The sequence below is a fragment of the Molossus molossus genome, unplaced genomic scaffold (genome assembly GCF_014108415.1).
Source record: "Molossus molossus isolate mMolMol1 unplaced genomic scaffold, mMolMol1.p scaffold_m16_p_1, whole genome shotgun sequence".
Taxonomy (NCBI): Eukaryota; Metazoa; Chordata; class Mammalia; order Chiroptera; family Molossidae; genus Molossus; species Molossus molossus.
In genome coordinates, this window is record NW_023425344.1 from 75670498 (window position 1) to 75688685 (window position 18188).

Consider the following 18188-nt stretch of genomic DNA (forward strand, 5'->3'; position numbering starts at 1 on the left):
CAGCTTCCCTGGTCTCACTGCCTTTATTTGTAAAATGGAAATAATAATGGGTACCCCTCAGGGTAAAATTCTTGTTAGGATTAAAAGAGATAAAGCTGGAAAAGTGCCTGGCACACAGATGTCCAACATAGTGTTTTCCCTTCATTTCCTTTTCCACAAATCCTAACCCTAGTTCACTGCTGGTGGGAAGTCAGACTGGTGCAGCCACTATGGAAAACAGTGGAGTTCCCCCCAAAAATCAGCAATGGAACTGCCATTTGACCCAGTGATCCCACTGCTAGGACTGTATCCTAAGAAGCCTGAAACACCAATCATAAGAATATACGTACCCCTATGTTCATATCAGCACTATTTACAATAGTAAGATATGGAAACGGAAGTCCAAGTGTCCATCAGTAGATGAGTGGTTAAAAATCTGTGGTACATATACACAATGGAGTACTATGCAGCTGTAAGAAAGAAGGATCTCTTACCTTTTGAGACAGCATGGAGGGGCCCTGAGAATATTATGCTAAGTAAAGTAAGCCAGTTAGAGAAAGACAAGTATCACTTATACGTGGAATCCAATGAATAAAGTAAGCTGAAGAACAAAATGGATCCAGAAACATGGAAGCAGGGAACAGCCCGATGAACCTCAGAAGGAAGAAGGGAGAGTAGAGGGAAGAACTTATTTGCATATATGCATAACCAGTGGACACAGACAGTAGTGTGGTGAAGGCAGAAGGAGATCAAGGGGGAGAATTAGGGGTACATCTGTAATACTTTCAGCAATAAATACAGAATTTTTAAATGGTGTGTATCAACAAGCAGGTGACTTTGGAACTCTCTGTCTTCGTTTTGGGTGGTGAGGCCGTGAATGCTCCAGGATAAGCCGACTACACCGAATAGGGGCAGGTTTCCAGGAGCAGCTAATTCAGCTGAGATAAGTCAGCAGTGTATGATCAAAAGTGGTCACCAATGATGAGACTGATTGTGCCTTTTATTAGGGTGATCTTTAAATCCAGTAAGCTTGCCATTTCAACTAGCTCATGTATTGCCTGTCTCAGGAACTTTAAAAAATAAAATAGGCAATTTTTCTATACTGAAAAATGACTATGGAAACAAAGACTTTTTATTTAAAATCACATACTTAGGACAATTATTATATTGCATAGCATACTGTTGAGGAAAGTATTGGAAGACTAGAGAAACAAACCTATAATTACATGTACTAATATTATTTTCAACACCTGAAAGTGAATTGTGAAAATTTTGTTAGGTGTCCAGACTTTATAAATGCTTCACAGTTCCTTAAAGATTACTTAAATGCCACTCAAATAGAATTATTTTTCCTCCTTTCCAAGACTTCCAATACTTTGTAAGAACTCATTTTTTCTTTGAGTTCATGAAGGAAATAACATGAAAAATACTGAAGAACAGAAATTAGTCTATCCTGTGGCTAGTGATAATTATGTAATTATGATCTGCCACCAGAGAGTTTGCCATGTGCTTTCTGTGTATAAGGCACTGATGTTCCAACCATCGGGTCAAGGGAGGGAGACCAGCACTCAGCCCCTGTCCGAAGGGCCCACGGGGATGGACTGCTATTTTTCCCGTACCCAGGTGTCTGGATTAGGCTTGGTCCAACATTAGAAGCTTCAGAACTCAGGACTGTTTAATAAGCTCAGTGATCTCTAAGAAACATTTGCAGGCGCGAAAACCCGAGGATCATGATTTCAAAGTGACTCAAAGAGAGTTTTTTACAACAAAGTGTCTTTTCAATTAAAAGGCTGGAAATTAGACCGTGTAAAGTAATGAAGGCAGCACGTTGGGGCCGCCTACAGCTCGATGGGACTGTTCCTTCCACGTTTAATTCCACTCCTTGAAGAAACCTGGGGTGCGCAGACACTAATCCCTTACATTTTCTCCCTCGTTTTGGCTTTGAGTGTCTTTATACAGTCTGTTATTCCTTCAAGTATACTGTGAAGCAGCCATTAGTTTTAAAAAGCTTTTGTTTCCAGGAAGGTAGCCTTTTATCTCTCCCACAACAAGAAAATAATATTACTAAATACTACAAGCTTGGGCCTGTTTCTCATCATGGGGAGATGAAATGAGGGGATCATTTGACAGTCTCCGTATGTTGAAAACGTCAACTAATGACCTTTATTACCAACGACCCGGGCCCTCAGGCAATGAACCTAGACAAACGGATTAAGAGAGAAGCCTGCTGGTTTTTACTGCTATATAAAATAGGAGTCTTTGTGTTAATAGAGAAGGGGTAGGGCAGAGAAAGAAATGTAAACATGAATGAGCTATAAAATTAAGGAGAGCTTTTCCCTTCCTTTGTGCTACATGTTACGGAATTAATTAGCAAATATGAAGGCTGAGAAGTCATTTTGAATGAACGTGTGGGATTAAGTCTCTGGAAAGGACAAATCTAAAAAAACAAAAACAAAGAGTTATCCACCAAATTCTGTGAATCTGGCCTGCACAAGCTCCGGAAAGCGTGTCATTGCCTGGAGGCAGCTATAGGAGGCAGTAACACACAGCAGAGTCCTGGCCAACTTCCCTCCTGACTTCAGTACTGAGTTTAGCCATGAGCGTAATATCAGTCCCCAGTGGGTCCCGTAAGAGCTCTTTCTGTTCCTCTCACTTGGCACCAGGGGCTGCTCTCCAGCTCCTCCAGGCAGGGTCCTTTACACAGGCTCTACCCACTGCTTGAAAGGATTCTTGAGATCGTTGTCCAAACTGTGTTTAACCATTGCTGGTCCATCTGTCCCAGGCCAGGAGATGTAATGAATGCAGTTTATAGACCCTGCTTATTTAAAAAAGACTTTACTACTTAAATCCACACTGGTCTCAAATATTCATTGATTTTCAACTATTAAGATGCCCACAACACAGAGAAGCGTTTTGTAGTTGCATTACAAAATTCCATATTAAAAATGATTTGAAGTAAAAAGATTGTGAAAAAAGCTTAAAAACAGATTAAATGAAATTAAAATGACCCACAATCCAAACACCCTCTAGAAATAACCACTTTTTTTTCTTTGTTTATTTTTAGAGAGAGTGGAAGAAAGAGGGAGAGAGAGATGAAACATTGATGAGAGAGAACATTGATTGGTTGCCTCCTGCATGCCCTCCACTGAGGATTTGGCCCACAACCTGGGCATGTGCCCGACTGGGAATCAAACCAGCAACCTCTTGGTGCATGGGTCGACGCTCAACCACTGAGCCATGCCGGCCACGTGAAATAACCACTTTTAATAATTGGTTATATTTCTAAAGAATCATTATTTCTAAAAAGATTGAGTTTACAGAGTATATAGAATGTGTATACTACTCTTTGTATGTAATGGTACATTGTGAGAATGTTCCCATGATATTGGAAACATGATTTTTATTGGCAGTCTAATGTTGGGCATGCAGAGTGGAATATTCAATAGATATTTTAGATTAAAACAATTAAATCAATCAACTAGTTATTTCAAAATCAATCAGTACATGATTAATTGCTAATTGTTACATTTTGCCTTGGATAATATATGAGCTGGTTGTAGAAACTGATAAATCATTATTTCTAAGCTCCTGAATAAAATTATTAATTTAATTAACTTATCACATATTACAATGTTCTACTTATGAAAAAAAATAGCATTAGATCACTGTTAGGAAAAAAAAGAATTAACTCTGTATGTGACCTTTTCTTAGTGCATTTTATTTGAAGACTTTTAGAGTTCAAACTGGTTGAAATGGTTCTTCTACTTCTTTGTAAACCTGAAGTTGAATTCAGCAATTGTATCTTTGCAGCTGTCTTATTCATTCATTCAACAAATATTTATTCCCAGAGACTAGTTAGGTGTTGCCATACTGCAGAATACTAGATAGAAAAGCTTTTGGCACTTACGGAGCCTACATTTTAACAAGACAAAGAAGTAAAATAAAGAATTCGAGAAGAGAGACTTACGTGCTGGACTTACGTGTGTGAGGGTTGAGACTTCCCCGTGCAGGGTCCTCCCTGAGAGGGAACATGGAAGTGGAGACCAGTGACAGTGAGGAGGTGTGAGGGACCTGTTCAGTCAGAAGAAACAACGTAACAGGTCTGAGAGGCAGGAAAGCTCCTGGTTTATCCGGCTGCGGAAAGGAGGCCAGTTGCTGGGGACAGTGAGTGAGGTAAGAGAGCGTCGACAGGAGGGTGGAGGGTGGAGGGTGGAGGGAGGGCAGAGCCAGATTTCTGCAGTGCCCTACAGGCCATGGAGGGTAGTGAGGTGGGGGATGAGGATACCACATGATTCTTGTCCTTCTTGGTTCCATAGAGAAGTGAGAATTTCTATTTCCCAGGAGAAAAACAAAGTATGAGGACTCACCTCTTACCTGAGAGAAGAAACAGAGTGTGGTGATTCCACCCCTTACAAGCTCTCAGGTGAGTGTAATTCTCTCCCTACCCTCTTCTCCGTGAAAAAAAACAAGTCTCAGGCCTGCTTTCCAGAGGCCAATCTGTAAATCTGCTTCTCTGTGAAGCAGAGATTCTGGATACACATGTCTCTGCAAACTCAGACTACCCTTCCGTGGATGATCCGAGGTCTAGCTGAGTGATGACTGCAGCTGTTCTTCCCATATCACCACAAACTCTACTGACAAACATTTAGTGAAGCCCTACTGCTTACACATCTAACTCATTTCATCCTCGAAACAATCCTAAAAGGTGAGCATGATTATTTTTCCTGTTTTTAGATAGGAAAATAACATTCGTAAAGAAAAAAGATATCATTGGTCTTATTGCATTTTTCTGTGTATAGGGTAAAAATAGCATAAGAATATAAATCAATCTAGTAGTGAAAACACAGTGGCAAGTATGAAGTTCCTATAATTATGTTTACTCTCCCACCTTTCCTCACTGGCTCAATGTATGCTTGTTGAATAAGCAAAATAATTGAAAAGTTGATGATCTTATTTATGGTAGAGATGTTTGGAAAGGGACAAGCATCATCAGAAAGGAAAAACAGTCTGGCCGGCATGTTTCAGTGGTGGAGCGTTGACCCATGCAGCAAGAGGTCACCAGTTCAATTCCCAGTTAGGACACATGCCCAGATTGTGGGCCCGATCCCCAGTGCAGGGGCATGCAGGAGGTGGCTAATCATTGTTCTCTCTCATTACTGTTTCTATCTCTCTCTCCCCTCTCTCTCTAAAATCAATAAAGAAAAAAAAATTTTTTTTAAAGAAAAACACAGGAGAGAATAGTAAGATTAGAGAGAGAGAAAGACCAAAAAACAGCACTTTATTTTTTACCCGAAAATAAAATTTTCTCTAACATTGAAATGACAGCTGAAGGAAACTGACACCAACTCCACATGCTACTATCCTTACTCCATCCTTCAACAGGTCTAGTCAAAATATATTTCACAAATGCCGTTGCCGACTTTGTATATGCACAATTTAAAAAATTATTTCATTTACTAAAATGATTCCCATTGGTCAATACCATGTGTTTAGTTGGTGGATGAAGATGAAATTCTGTTCATTTAAAACTATCATAAAGGACAGCCTACTATTATATGCATAAACATAATTGCATCCCCCAAAGATTTCACTGCCTTCTCTTGTAAAGTTTCGTTGTTTGTTGGCTTTGGTTTAATATTAATGGGAGATTAGATGAAAAACACAGTTCAGAACATGACACAGGCCAATTCCCCAGCTGAAATAAAGCCCTTTATAAAGCTAATACATATTTAAAAGAAGGAGTGTGTTAAATCTGAAATCTTATCCTCCAATTGACACAAAATATTCATTAGTATGCTACAGGTTAAGAGGAGAACAATGCTTCTAGATGTTGAGATCTGATTAGATATATAACCTTCAAGTAGCAAGTAGAATTTTAACATAAAATACTGAAATTGTCCACAGTGGATCACTGAGAAAAGTCTATACGGTCACTTTGGTATTATGTGTGCTAAACTTAGCATTTCAAAACCTTCATTTATAAAAGGATATGAAAAAAGTCAAGATTCTCAACATTGAAAGGTCAAATTCACACTGTTAATCTAGATTTCATTTATATACTTGATTAACTTTCTCCTCAAATGGACCTGTTTCTTTTTTTTTGAATTTTTAAAAATCTCTCTGGAATACATTGCCATACACCAGAGACCCGTGCAAAAACCTAGAGTCATTGTAGGGTTTTACTTTACAGTTAGTCACTATATACACTCAAAGTTTTGCTGATTTAGCCTACAGTTGGCCCTCGTTTATCGCAGTTAATCAGTTCCGGACTCTACCACGATAAATGAATTTCCGCGAAGTAGGATTCTTTATTTATAAATCGAATATTTTCACAGTTAGAGCATAGAAAACCTGTTTACGACTCTAAATATGTTTTTTAACATTATTAGAGCCCTCTAGACATGAAATAACACCCTTTAGTCACTATTGCACTCATATTACCCAATAAATTAGACAACATAAGACATATTAGACATTACAAATATCATATTATTATTATTGTACATTTAATTACACACACAGTTCTGACACACAAACCCTAACCTATGAAAATAGTGCAACTTGTTCCATGATGAAGCAATGAAGATGAAGCCATGTACTGCACAGCAAAGGAGAGCAAACTTACTGCTCCTTCGAAGGCACGACCTCAGTAGAAGAGTCTCCAGGTGATGCAGTATCTTCAGCAGGTGCATCGTTGTCTTCTTCCACTGAAGGAGTAGGCAGTGGGTGTCTGGGTGCATGGATGAATAACATCGTGATGGGCGGTTGCTGGCGCTGTCTTTTCATATGTGTGAGGAGGCTTTGGTAGGCTTCTATTGTTCCATCAAGTGCATCCTGGAACCACAGTGCATGCATCATTTGTGGGTCCCATTCACCAATCATGTCCTGTACTACCTTAATAGTTCTCACGACTTGTGAGGGACGCTCAAGTGTAAGGACAGCTTCCTCCTCCTCACCCCCAGGAACCTCTGGCTGCTCTTCCTCCTCCTCACTCGCAGACTTAGTCATTTCCACCAGATCCTCCTCAGTTAAGGAATCCGAATGTGTCTCCAGTAGCTCATCCACATCATCACAGGTCATATCCGCGAAACCTTCTCCTCCCAGCATCCGGGCTCGCCTAACTGCCTTATCCACTGCCAAGTTGCTTACGTCCTCTGGGCTGAATCCTCTGTAGTCGTGGACAATTTCAGGCCACAACATCTTCCAGCTGCCCTTCACGGTCTCCATATTTATGTCCTTCAACGTGGCCTGGATGTTCTTTAGACAGGTCACGATGGTATACTGCCACCAGTACTCCTTCAGCAAGAAGTTCTACTCAAGGTCCATGCCTTCAATGAGGTGCTGCAGGGTGTTTCGCGTAGAGAGACTTGAACACATGAATAACTCCCCGGTCCATGGGCTGGATCAGCAAAATGGTGTTGGGAGGAAGGAACTCTATCCGCACACCATTGTAGGATAGGTCTTGCGCATGATCTCCAGCATCGTCCATGAAGAGAAGGACGTTAAACTTGAGACCCTTTTCTGCAAGATACAGCTTGACTTGGGGGATGAAGCACTTGTGGAACCAGTTTGATGACAGCTGCTTTGTGACCCATCCCCTGTCGTTGTGCATCCAATGCACTGGCAGCGGGTCCTTGTTTTTATTCTTCGGGGCCTTAGGGTTCTTGGCCTTGTAGATAAGAGCAGGCTTAAGCAAAAACCCCTCAGCATTTCCATATATAACAATAGTCATGCAATCCTTGTACACCTTGAAGCCACGGACCTTGGCCTCATCCTTGAAAATGAATGTCTGGGAAGGCATTCTTTCGCAGAACAGTCCCGTTTCGTCCATACTGAACACTTGTTCTGGATGATACTTGCCCTCCTCAAGGATATTCTGGAATATGTTGTTCACGTAGTCCTCTGCTACAGGCTGGTCAGCAGAGATAGCTTCTCCGTGGAGAACAATACTCTTCAGATGATACCTCTTCTGGAACTTTTCAAACCAACCCTTGCTCACCGTGAAATCCATGAATGTTGCAGAAGAGGGTCCTGGTTGAGGTTCATCCGCCGAAAAGCGCTGACAGAGCTGCCTCGCCTTCTCCCAGATGACCAGTGAATCCAATGGAATGTTTTCCTTATGCCTGTCACTGATCCAAATAGCTAGGCAGACTCCATTTCACAATGAACTTATTACAATTTGTCATGACGCACTTTGCTTCCTTGTTGAAAGGACAGTAGCCATTTTGTGGATGTTCCTTTTATCTTTTCAGATAGAATGAAAGGTAGACTCATTCAAGTCGTAATAGCAGGCAACGGCCATGATTTTCTTGCCATCTCTGATCATATCTAAGAGTTTCACCTTCTCCTGGATGATAAGCATCTTCCTCTGGTGCTTAGTTCCATCATCAGAAGGCTTAGAAGAAGCAGCACATTTAGGTGCCATTGTGGAGCTTAGATAAAAGTTGTCAGAAATCACAAACACTTACAAGAGCAAAGATGCTTCTGTTGTGTAGAGATTTAGAAGCGTGTATGACAGAAATGAATTTGCATGAGGCTGAGCCAATCAGTTGCCAGGATAGGAAGAGGATAGGGTAGCCAGTCAGTGAACGGCATGCTCTGATTGGCTTGGTTTCACCACACCTAATTTTTTGGAAAAAATTTATTTCCCACACACAAGGAGTGGTTGAGCAGTTGCACCTGGCATTGAAGGACTCCAGGGGTGCTTGAATACATAAGCCTACAGTCCATACATACAGTAATTTTAATTTTAATTGTAATACAGTGGTGTGTAATTGACTCAGACAACCGAGTGCGCACTGTATCATTTTCACTGTCTCAATCAACATTTTAATGAATATATTTGAAAAAAACGCGATAGAGTGAAGCCCTAAAAGTCGAAGTGCGAAATGGAAAGGGACAACTGTACTTGTAAAACTCCAAAGCCACTGCTTCTCATCGTTTCTGAAGATTGCTTTTTTTTATTGAGGTATAATTGACATACAACATTGTATTTGTTTCATGTATACAACATAATGATTCAATATTTCAGTATATATTGTGAAATGCTCGCCACAATAAGTCTAATTAGCACCTGTCACTATAGATTCTTACAGAAGAGGATTCCAAAATGGCGGCGGAGTGAATGGAAGCTACACAGACCATCTCCCAGGACCAAACTGGAATTACAACAAAAATAAAGACAAATCATCAGGAAAAAACAACAGAAAAGCAGCTTGGAGAACCAATTAACCAGGGACACTGACTCAATTCTGGTAGGCTTGCAGAGACACAAGAGGGGGTATGGGAGCCCACGGTCGGTAGCAGCCTTAGCTAGGAGCAGCGGCCTTAGCTGAAAGCAGTGATCTTGGAGTTAAACTCCCAAGTGGCTCCACAGCCCAGGGCTGGGACAGAGACTAAAATAGCCACAGCCACTTACTTTGGGCTCGGGCAGAAGGAGAGCAGACTGGACTGGAACTGTGTGGGGAAACTTGAGGTTTGGAGGGCGCTCACAGCTTTTGCTGGATTGCGGCCACATGGGACTGTGTTCATATTACTCCTTCTCAGGGCTCTGGGGAGAGGCAGTGGCCCCTCCCTGGGAGATTTAACCCCACATGGTGGCCATTGAAATGCAAATTGAGGCCCATTCACAACCAGCATCTGCCCCACCCTTGGGAAATCCCCTTAGGCTGAGCACTGGAGGAACTTTTTAAAATATATATTTGTTTTAGTTTATTGATTTTAGAGAGAGAAGAAGGGAGAGAGAGAGAGACAGAAATATCAATGAGAGAGAACATCAACTGCCCGCCTCCTGCATGCGCCCCACTGGGGACTAGGTCCACAACCTGGGCATGTGCACTGACTGGGAATCAAACTGGCTACCTCTTGGTACATGGGTCAATGCTCAACCACAGAGCCACATCAGCTGGGCTGGAGGCAATTTTTCATTCAATTAATAACCCAAACCTCTTTAGTTAACAAGGTAAGGGCAACAGATAGCCTCCAGGCAAAAAGCTAGAGAATAACTGTACCATCCCTGGGTTAGCAACTCTAACCAGGAAAGTAAGACTTGACAGTGGTGTTTAACGTGGGTCCTCCCTGGCTCATCCAAACCCAGGAGAGGGAGCCACAAACAGCAGAACACCAACAGCCACAGGGAAAATTTGGCAGGCTCCAAAGCCCACTGTAATAGCCAAAATGGCGAAACATAGAAACAAAAGCCAAATGAACAATCAAGAGGCCTCTACTAAAGATGAGATAAATTAGGTACAGTTGAGCAAGTTAACAGAACTAGAATTCAGAGCAATGATCTTGAGGAAGCTCAACAGCATCTGTAAGGACATGAGCACCATGAGTAAAGACAGAGATGTGTTGAAAATCAACCAGTTGGAAATTAAAAACCACCAAGAAGAAATGAAGAATGACATATCAGAAATAAAAAACACATTGGAAAGTCTAAATAGCAGAGTAGAGGAAGCTGAGAACTGAATCAGTGAATTAGAAGATAGGATAGAAAAAAAACAACCAATCAGAAAACCAAGAGGAAAAAATGATTAAAAAACAGGAAGACAGCTTAACAGAACTGTGGGACAACTGGAAACATACTAACATTCGGAGTCCCAGAAGAAGAAGAAAATGAGCAAAGGTTAGAGAATATATTTGAAGAAATAGTGACAGAAAACTTCCCTAATTTGGTGAAAGAAGAAAGCATTCAAGTTCAAGAAGCACAGAGAGCCACAAGTAAGAAGAACCCACACAGGCCCACACTAAGACACATAGTAATCAAAATGCCAAAACTTAAAGACAAAGAGAGAATCCTAAAAGCAGCAAAAAATAAGCAACAGGTTACCTACAAAGAAAACCCCATAAGGCTCTCAGCTGACTTCTCACAAGAAACACTACAGGCCAGAAGGGAATGGCACGAAGTGATCAAGGTCATGAAAAACAAAAATCTGAACCCAAGATTACTCTACCCAGCAAGGCTATCATTCAAAATAGAAGGTCAAATAAAGAGGTTCCCAGACAAAATAAGGCTAAGGGAATACATTAGCACCAAACCAGCACTGCAAGAAATGTTAATAGGACTGCTTTAATTAGCAGGAGAAAAAGGAAGAAAAATATAACTACACCAAACAAAAGTGGCAATAAATACGTACATATCAATAATCACCTTACATGTAAATGGATTGAATGATCCAATAAAAAGACACAGATTAGCTGATTGGATAAAAAAGCATGACTCATCTATATGTTGTTACCAAGAGACCCACCTCACAACAAAAGACTCACATAGATTGAAAGTGAAGGGATGGAAAAAAATCTTTCAAGTAAACGGAAAGCAGAAAAAAAAGCGGGGGTAACAATACTCTTATCTGATAAAATAGATTTCAAAATGAAGGCCATAACTAGAGACCAAGAAGGCTACTACATAATATTGAAAGGATCTATCCAACAGGAAGATATAACCTTGATAAACATATATGCACCCAATATAGGAGCAACAAAATATATTAAAAATCTTCAGGAAGACTTCAAAAGAGAAATTGAAAGTAATACAATCAAAACAGGGGACTTCAACATCCCACTGGCATCACTTGACAGATCCTCTACACAAGAAATTACCAAGGAAACAGAGACTCTAAATGAGGCTCTAGACAAAATGGATTTAATAGATATCTACAGAGAATTACACCCCAAAACTACAGAATTCACATTTTTCTCAAGTGCACATGGGACATTCTCAAAGATAGACCACATGATAGGACACAAACTAAAACTCTACAAGTTCACGAAAATTGAAATCATATCAAGCATCTACTCGGAGTACAATGGCATGAAATTAGAAATCAATTGCAATAAGAACATGCAAAGACATTTCAACACATGGAGGATAAATAGCATGTTATTAAACAATGAATGGGTTACCGAGGACATCAAGGAAGAAATTAAAAACTTCCTGGAAACCAATGAATATGAACACACAACAACACAAAATCTATGGGATGCAGCGAAAGCAGTTCTGAGAGGGAAGTTCAAAGCACTACAGGCCTACCTCAAGAAATAAGAAAAAATCCCTAATAGACTATCTAATCTCACAATTTAAAGAACTAGAGAGAAAACACAAAGAAAACCACAGAGCAACTAGAAGTAAGGAAATAGGAAAGATCAGAGCAGAAATAAATGACATAGAGACCAAAAAAAAAAAAAATTCAAAGGATCAATGAAACAAAGAGCTGGTTTTTCAAAAAGATAAACAAGATTAATGAACCCTTACCTAGACTCACCAAGAAACAAAGAGAGAGAACCCAAATACACAAAATCAGAAATGAATGAGGAGAAGTAACAACTGACACCACAGAAATACAAAAGATCGTTAATAACTACTATGGCAACAAATTAAAAAATCTAAGGGAAATGGACAAATTTCTAGAAATACATAGACTTCCAAAACTGAACTGGGAAGAGATAGGAAACTGGAACAGACCAATAAAAACAGAAGAAATTGAAGATGTAATGAAGACTCTCCCAGCAAACAAAAACCCAGGCCTGGATGGCTCCAGGGCAGAGTTTTACTGAACATTCAAAGAACTAACACCCATTCTTCACAAATTATTTCAAAAAATTCAAGAAGAAGGAAAACTTCCAAACTTGTTTTATGAGGCCAACATAATTCTAATTTCAAAACCAGAAAAGGACACTACAAAGAAAGAAAACTATAGGCCAATATCCCTGATGAACATAGAAGCCAAAATCCTGAACAAAATTCTAGTAAATCAGATCCAGCAACACATCAAAAAAATTATTCACCATGACCAAGTGGGATTCATCCCAGGGATGCAAGGCTTGTACAATATTTTCAAATCAATAAATGTGATACACCACAAAAATAAAATGAAGAATAAAAACCACATGATTATATCAATAGATGCCAAAAAAGCCTTCAACAAAATCTAGCATCCATTTCTGATGAAAACGCTCAGCAATATGGGAATAGAGGGATCATATCTCGACATAATAAAGGCCACATATGAAAGACCTACAGCCAACATCATACTCAATTGGCAAAAACTAAAAGTATTTCCCTTAAGAACAGGAACAAGACGAGGATGCCCACTTTTTCCACTCTTATTTAATATAGTACTGGAAGTCTTAGCAGTAGCAATCAGACAGGAAGAAGAAATAAAAGGGATCCAAATTGGAAAGGAAGAAGTGAAACTGTCAGTATTCGCAGATGACATGATACTACATGGAAAAAACCCCAAAGACTCCATAAAAAGTTTACTAGACTTAAATGAATTTGGCAAAGTAGCAGAAAACAAAATTAACATCAAGAAATCGACGGTATTCTTATACACCAATGATGAACTCACAGAAAGAGAAACTAAGGAAACAGTGCAATTTGCCGTTGCGGCAAAAAAATTAAGATACCTAGGAATAAACTTAACCAAGGAAATAAAGAAACTATTTGCAGAAAACTACAATACATTGAAAAAAGAATAAAGGAAGACATAAAAAAAAGTGGAAGCACATGGCTTGGAAGATTAACATCATTAAAATGTCCATACTACCCAAAGCAATCTACAGATTCAATGCAATCCCCATCAAAATACCAATGACATACTTCACAGAACTAGAACAAATACTTCAAAAGTTCATATGGTACCAAAAAAGACCCCAAATAGCCACAGCAATCTTGAAAAAGAAGAACAAAGTAGGAGGGATCACATTACTAGATTTCAGGTTATATTACAAAGCCACTGTATTCAAAACAGCCTGGTGCTAGCACAAGAACAGGCATATAGACCAGTGGAACAGAACAGAGAACACAGAAATGGACCCAAGGCTATATGCTCAGTTAATACTTGACAGAGGTGGCAAGAACATACGTTGGAGTAAAGACAGCCTCTTTAATAAATGGTGTTGGGAAAATTGGACAGCTGCACACCAAAAAAGTGAAACTAGACCATCATCTTACACCATACACAAGAATAAACTAAAAATGGATAAAATACTTAAATGTGACTTCTGAATCCATAAAAATCCTGGAAGAAACTGTAGGCAACAAAATTTCAGATATTATACGCAGCAGATTTTTCTCTGATACATCCCCTAAGGCAACAGAAACAAAGGAGAAAATGAACACACGGGACTACATCAAACTCAAAAGCTTCTGCACAGCAGAAGATACAATCGTCAAAATGGAAAGGCAATCCACTGTATGGGAGAGCATAATTGCCAATGATATATCAGATAAAGGGTTAATTTCCAATATATATAGAGTGCTCATACAACTCAACAAAAGGAAGACAAAGAACCCAATTAAAAAATGGGCAGAGGAACTAAATAGACACCTCTCCAAACAGGACATTCAAATGGCCAAGAGACATATGAAGAAATGCTCGACATCACTAATCATCAGAGAGATGCAAATTAAAACAACAATGAGGTATCACCTCACACCTGTCAGAATGGCCGCCATCAACAAATCATCAAACAACAAGTGTTGGCGAGGGTGTGGAGAAAAGGGGACTCTAGTGCACCACTGGTGGGAATGCAGACTGGTGCAGCCACTATGGAAAACAATATGGTGTTACCTCAAAAAATGAAACATTGAACTCCCATTTGACCCAGTGATCCCACTTCTAGGAACATACCCTAAGAAGCCTGAAACACCAATCAGAAATAACATATTTACCCCCATGTTCGTAGCAGCACTATTTAAAATAGCTAAGATCTGGAAACAGCCCAGCTGTCCATCAGTAGATGAATGGATACAAAAGCAGTGGTACATATACACAATGGAGTACTATGCAGGTATAAGAAAGAAAGATCTCTTATCCTTTGGGACGACATGCAGGGACCTGGAAAGTGTCATCCTAAGTGAAACAAGCCAAACAGACAAAGACAAGTATCATATGATCTCACTTATTTGTGGAATATAATGAACACAACAGTCTGAGGAATGGGGTAGTCCCAGAGACGTGGAAGTGGGGTACAGACTGACAATCCCCAGAAGAGGGAGTGGTGGGGGAGAGATAAACCACAGAACTTATATGCATGTATGAATAAACAGTGGACATGGACAACAAAGCTGGGGACAGGGCGGGGAGGGAGCGGGTGGGGCAATCAGTGGGGGAAAAGGAGAAATATCTGTAACAAAAATAAATAAATTAATTAAATTTAAAAAAGTTTCTTACAGAATTGTTTTTCTCTTGGTGAACACTTTTACGATTTACTCTATTAGTAACTTTTCAATATGCAATATATTATTATTAACTATAGTTGCCATGCTGTATATTATATTCCTGAGACTTATTTATTTTATAACTGTACCTTTGGACACACTTCATTTGTTTTGCCCAGCTTCAGCCCTCACCTCTGACAACCACCAATCTCTTCTCTGTTTCTACAAGCTTTGTTTGGTTGGTTTTTTGTTTGTTTGTTCTTAGATCAAAATATAAGCATGGAGGTTTTCAAAATATTAAAAATAGAACTACCACATGTTCCAGCAATTCCACTTTGGGATATTTAGCTGAAATAAATTAAAACACTAACTCAAAAATGTACATGCACTCCCATGTTCACTGAAGAATTATTTACAATAGCCAAGGTATGAAACCAACCTAAGTGTCCATTAACAGAAGAATGTATAAAGAAAATTACACAAACACCCACACCCACACCCACACACGAATATTATTCAACTTGTGACACATTGGATGCAGATTTCTTTTTGAGATGGCTTATCTACCCCTCCCCCCCTTTTTTGGTGCCAATTTTAAATAGTTTTATTTAAGAAATTTCATTTTCCACTTTACAATAGTGCTTATAAAGTGCACTATTTCCTTTCCCTGTGCACATAGTCCATATTCAAGTATTAAGAATGCCCAGTTATTTACTATGCAGCAACTCAACTTTTAAAACTGCCATTGGATTTGCTACAAATTTGGGTCCTTCAGTATTTTGTGGAACAATGCTAAATCTATGCTCAAAGTTGGCTTAATCAACCTCTTCAGTGGTGGGCCCAGAGGAAGCACCACCATAGGGATGAAAGCCCCTAGGCATTCCTCCAGGCATGTCTCCTGCACTCTGCTACACCTTTGTAATGATGGGGTTGCAGACTTTTTCCAATTCTTTCTGCTGATGTTCAAATTCTTCCTTTTCTGTAGTCTGGTTCTTATCAAGTCAGTTGATGATTTTATTGCACTTGTCAAGAATCTTCTGTATGTCCTCATCATTGATCTTGCCTTGAAGCTTCTCATCCTCAACAGTTGCTTTCATGTTGAATGCATAGGATTCAAGTGAATGCTTGGAAGACACCTTTTCCTGCTGCTTCTCTTCTGCAGCTTTGTGCTTCTCAACTTCCTGGACCATCCGCTCAATGTCCTCCTTGCTAAGACGACCCTTTCATGAGTGATGGTAATCTTATTCTCTTTTCCTGTACTCTTATCCACAGCAGAAAGTCGTGGATGCCATTAGCATCAATATCAAAAGTGATTTCAATCTGAGGAACACCACAAGGTACAGGAGGTATGCCTGTGAGTTCAAACTTGCCAAACAGGTTGTTATCCTTGGTCATGGCATGCTCACCTTCATAAACCTGAATGAGCACACCAGGCTGATTGTCAGAGTAGATAGTGAAGCTCTATGTCTGCTTGGTAGAAATGGTAGTATTGTGCTTGATGAGGACAGTCATGACTCCACCAGCAGTCTCAATGCCAAGGGAAAGAGGAGTGACATCCAACAGCAGCAAATCTTGAACATTTTCGGATTTGTCTCCAGAGGATGGCTGCCTGAACCACTACACCATAAGCAACAGCCTCATCTGGATTGATGCTCTTGTTCAACTTTTTTCCATTGAAAAAGTCCATAGGAGTTTCTGAATGTTGGGGATTTGGGTAGAACCACCCACCAGGACAACATCATGGATCTGGGACTTGTCAAGCTTGGCATCTCAAAGGGCTTTCTCTACAGGGTCCAGGGTGCCATGGAAAAGGTCAGCATTTAATTCTTCAAATCTGGCATAGGTGACAGAGGTATAGAAGTTGATTCCTTCATAGAGTTAATCAATATCAATACTGGCCTGGGTACTGAAAGAGACAGTATGCTTAGCACGTTCACAAGCAGTAGGAAAGGAGTGGACAGCCCTCTTGTTTTCACTGATGTCCTTCTTATGCTTGCGTTTGAACTCTGCAATGAAATGGTTGACCATTCCGTTGTCAAAGTCTTCTCCACCTAAGTGGGTGTCCCCAGCTGTAGATTTGACCTCAAAGATTCCACCTTCAATTCTGAGAATTGACACATCGAAAGTGCCACCTCCCAAGTCAAAGATCAGCACGTTCCTTTCAGCTCCAACCTTTTTGTCTAAGCCATAAGCAATAGCAGCAGCAGTTGGTTAGTTGATGATTCTAAGTACATTGAGACCAGCAATACTTACAGCATCTTTGGTAGCCTGGTGCTGAGAGTCATTGAAGTAAGCAGGTACTGTGACAACAGCATAGTAACAGTCTTTCCAAGGTAGGCTTTTGCAATTTCCTTCATCTTTGTCAAAACCATAGATGACACCTCTTCTGGATAGAAACACTTTGTCTCTTCCTTGTATTCCACTTGGACTTTGGGCTTGCCAGCATCATTAACCACTGTGAAGGGCCAATGCTTCATATCAGATTGGACAACAGCATCATCAAATCTACGTCCAATCGAGCACTTGGCGTCCAAAACTGTGTTGGTAGAGTTCATTGCAACTTGATTCTTTGCAGCATCACCAATCAATCGTTTGGTATCAGGAAAGGCAACATAACTTGGGGTGGTTTGGTTTCCCTGATCATTGACAATTATTTCCACTTTTCTGTGCTGAAAGACACCCACACAGGAGTAGATGGTGCCAAGATCAATGCCAACTTCAGGTCCTGTAGACATGGTTGCTTGAGTGTAAGCACAGCTTCCAGACGCCCGAGCCGAACAGTGCCCCTGTGTTCAATGAGCAGCTTACCTACACTTTTGAAATATCCTCCAAAATAATCTCCTGCTTCTGTCTGTGCTCCTGCATATCTATTCTCCACAACTGAAACCAACAGGATATCACTAAGATCAAGTTCAATCTTATTAACTCCCTCCTCTTATTAACCCCTTTCTCTAAATCCAAGCACGTTCCTCAACACCATTCAATTAAAGTCCCACTCTTTCAAAAAGACATGCAGAGTCCTGTGGAATGACACACAAGGTCCTTC

General features: G+C 40.1%; 1 pseudogene; it reads right to left on the reverse strand.

The window, feature by feature from the left end:
• Positions 1-16050: 16050 nt before the first annotated feature.
• LOC118639028 lies at positions 16051-17877 on the reverse strand (annotated as a pseudogene).
• Positions 17878-18188: the final 311 nt, after the last annotated feature.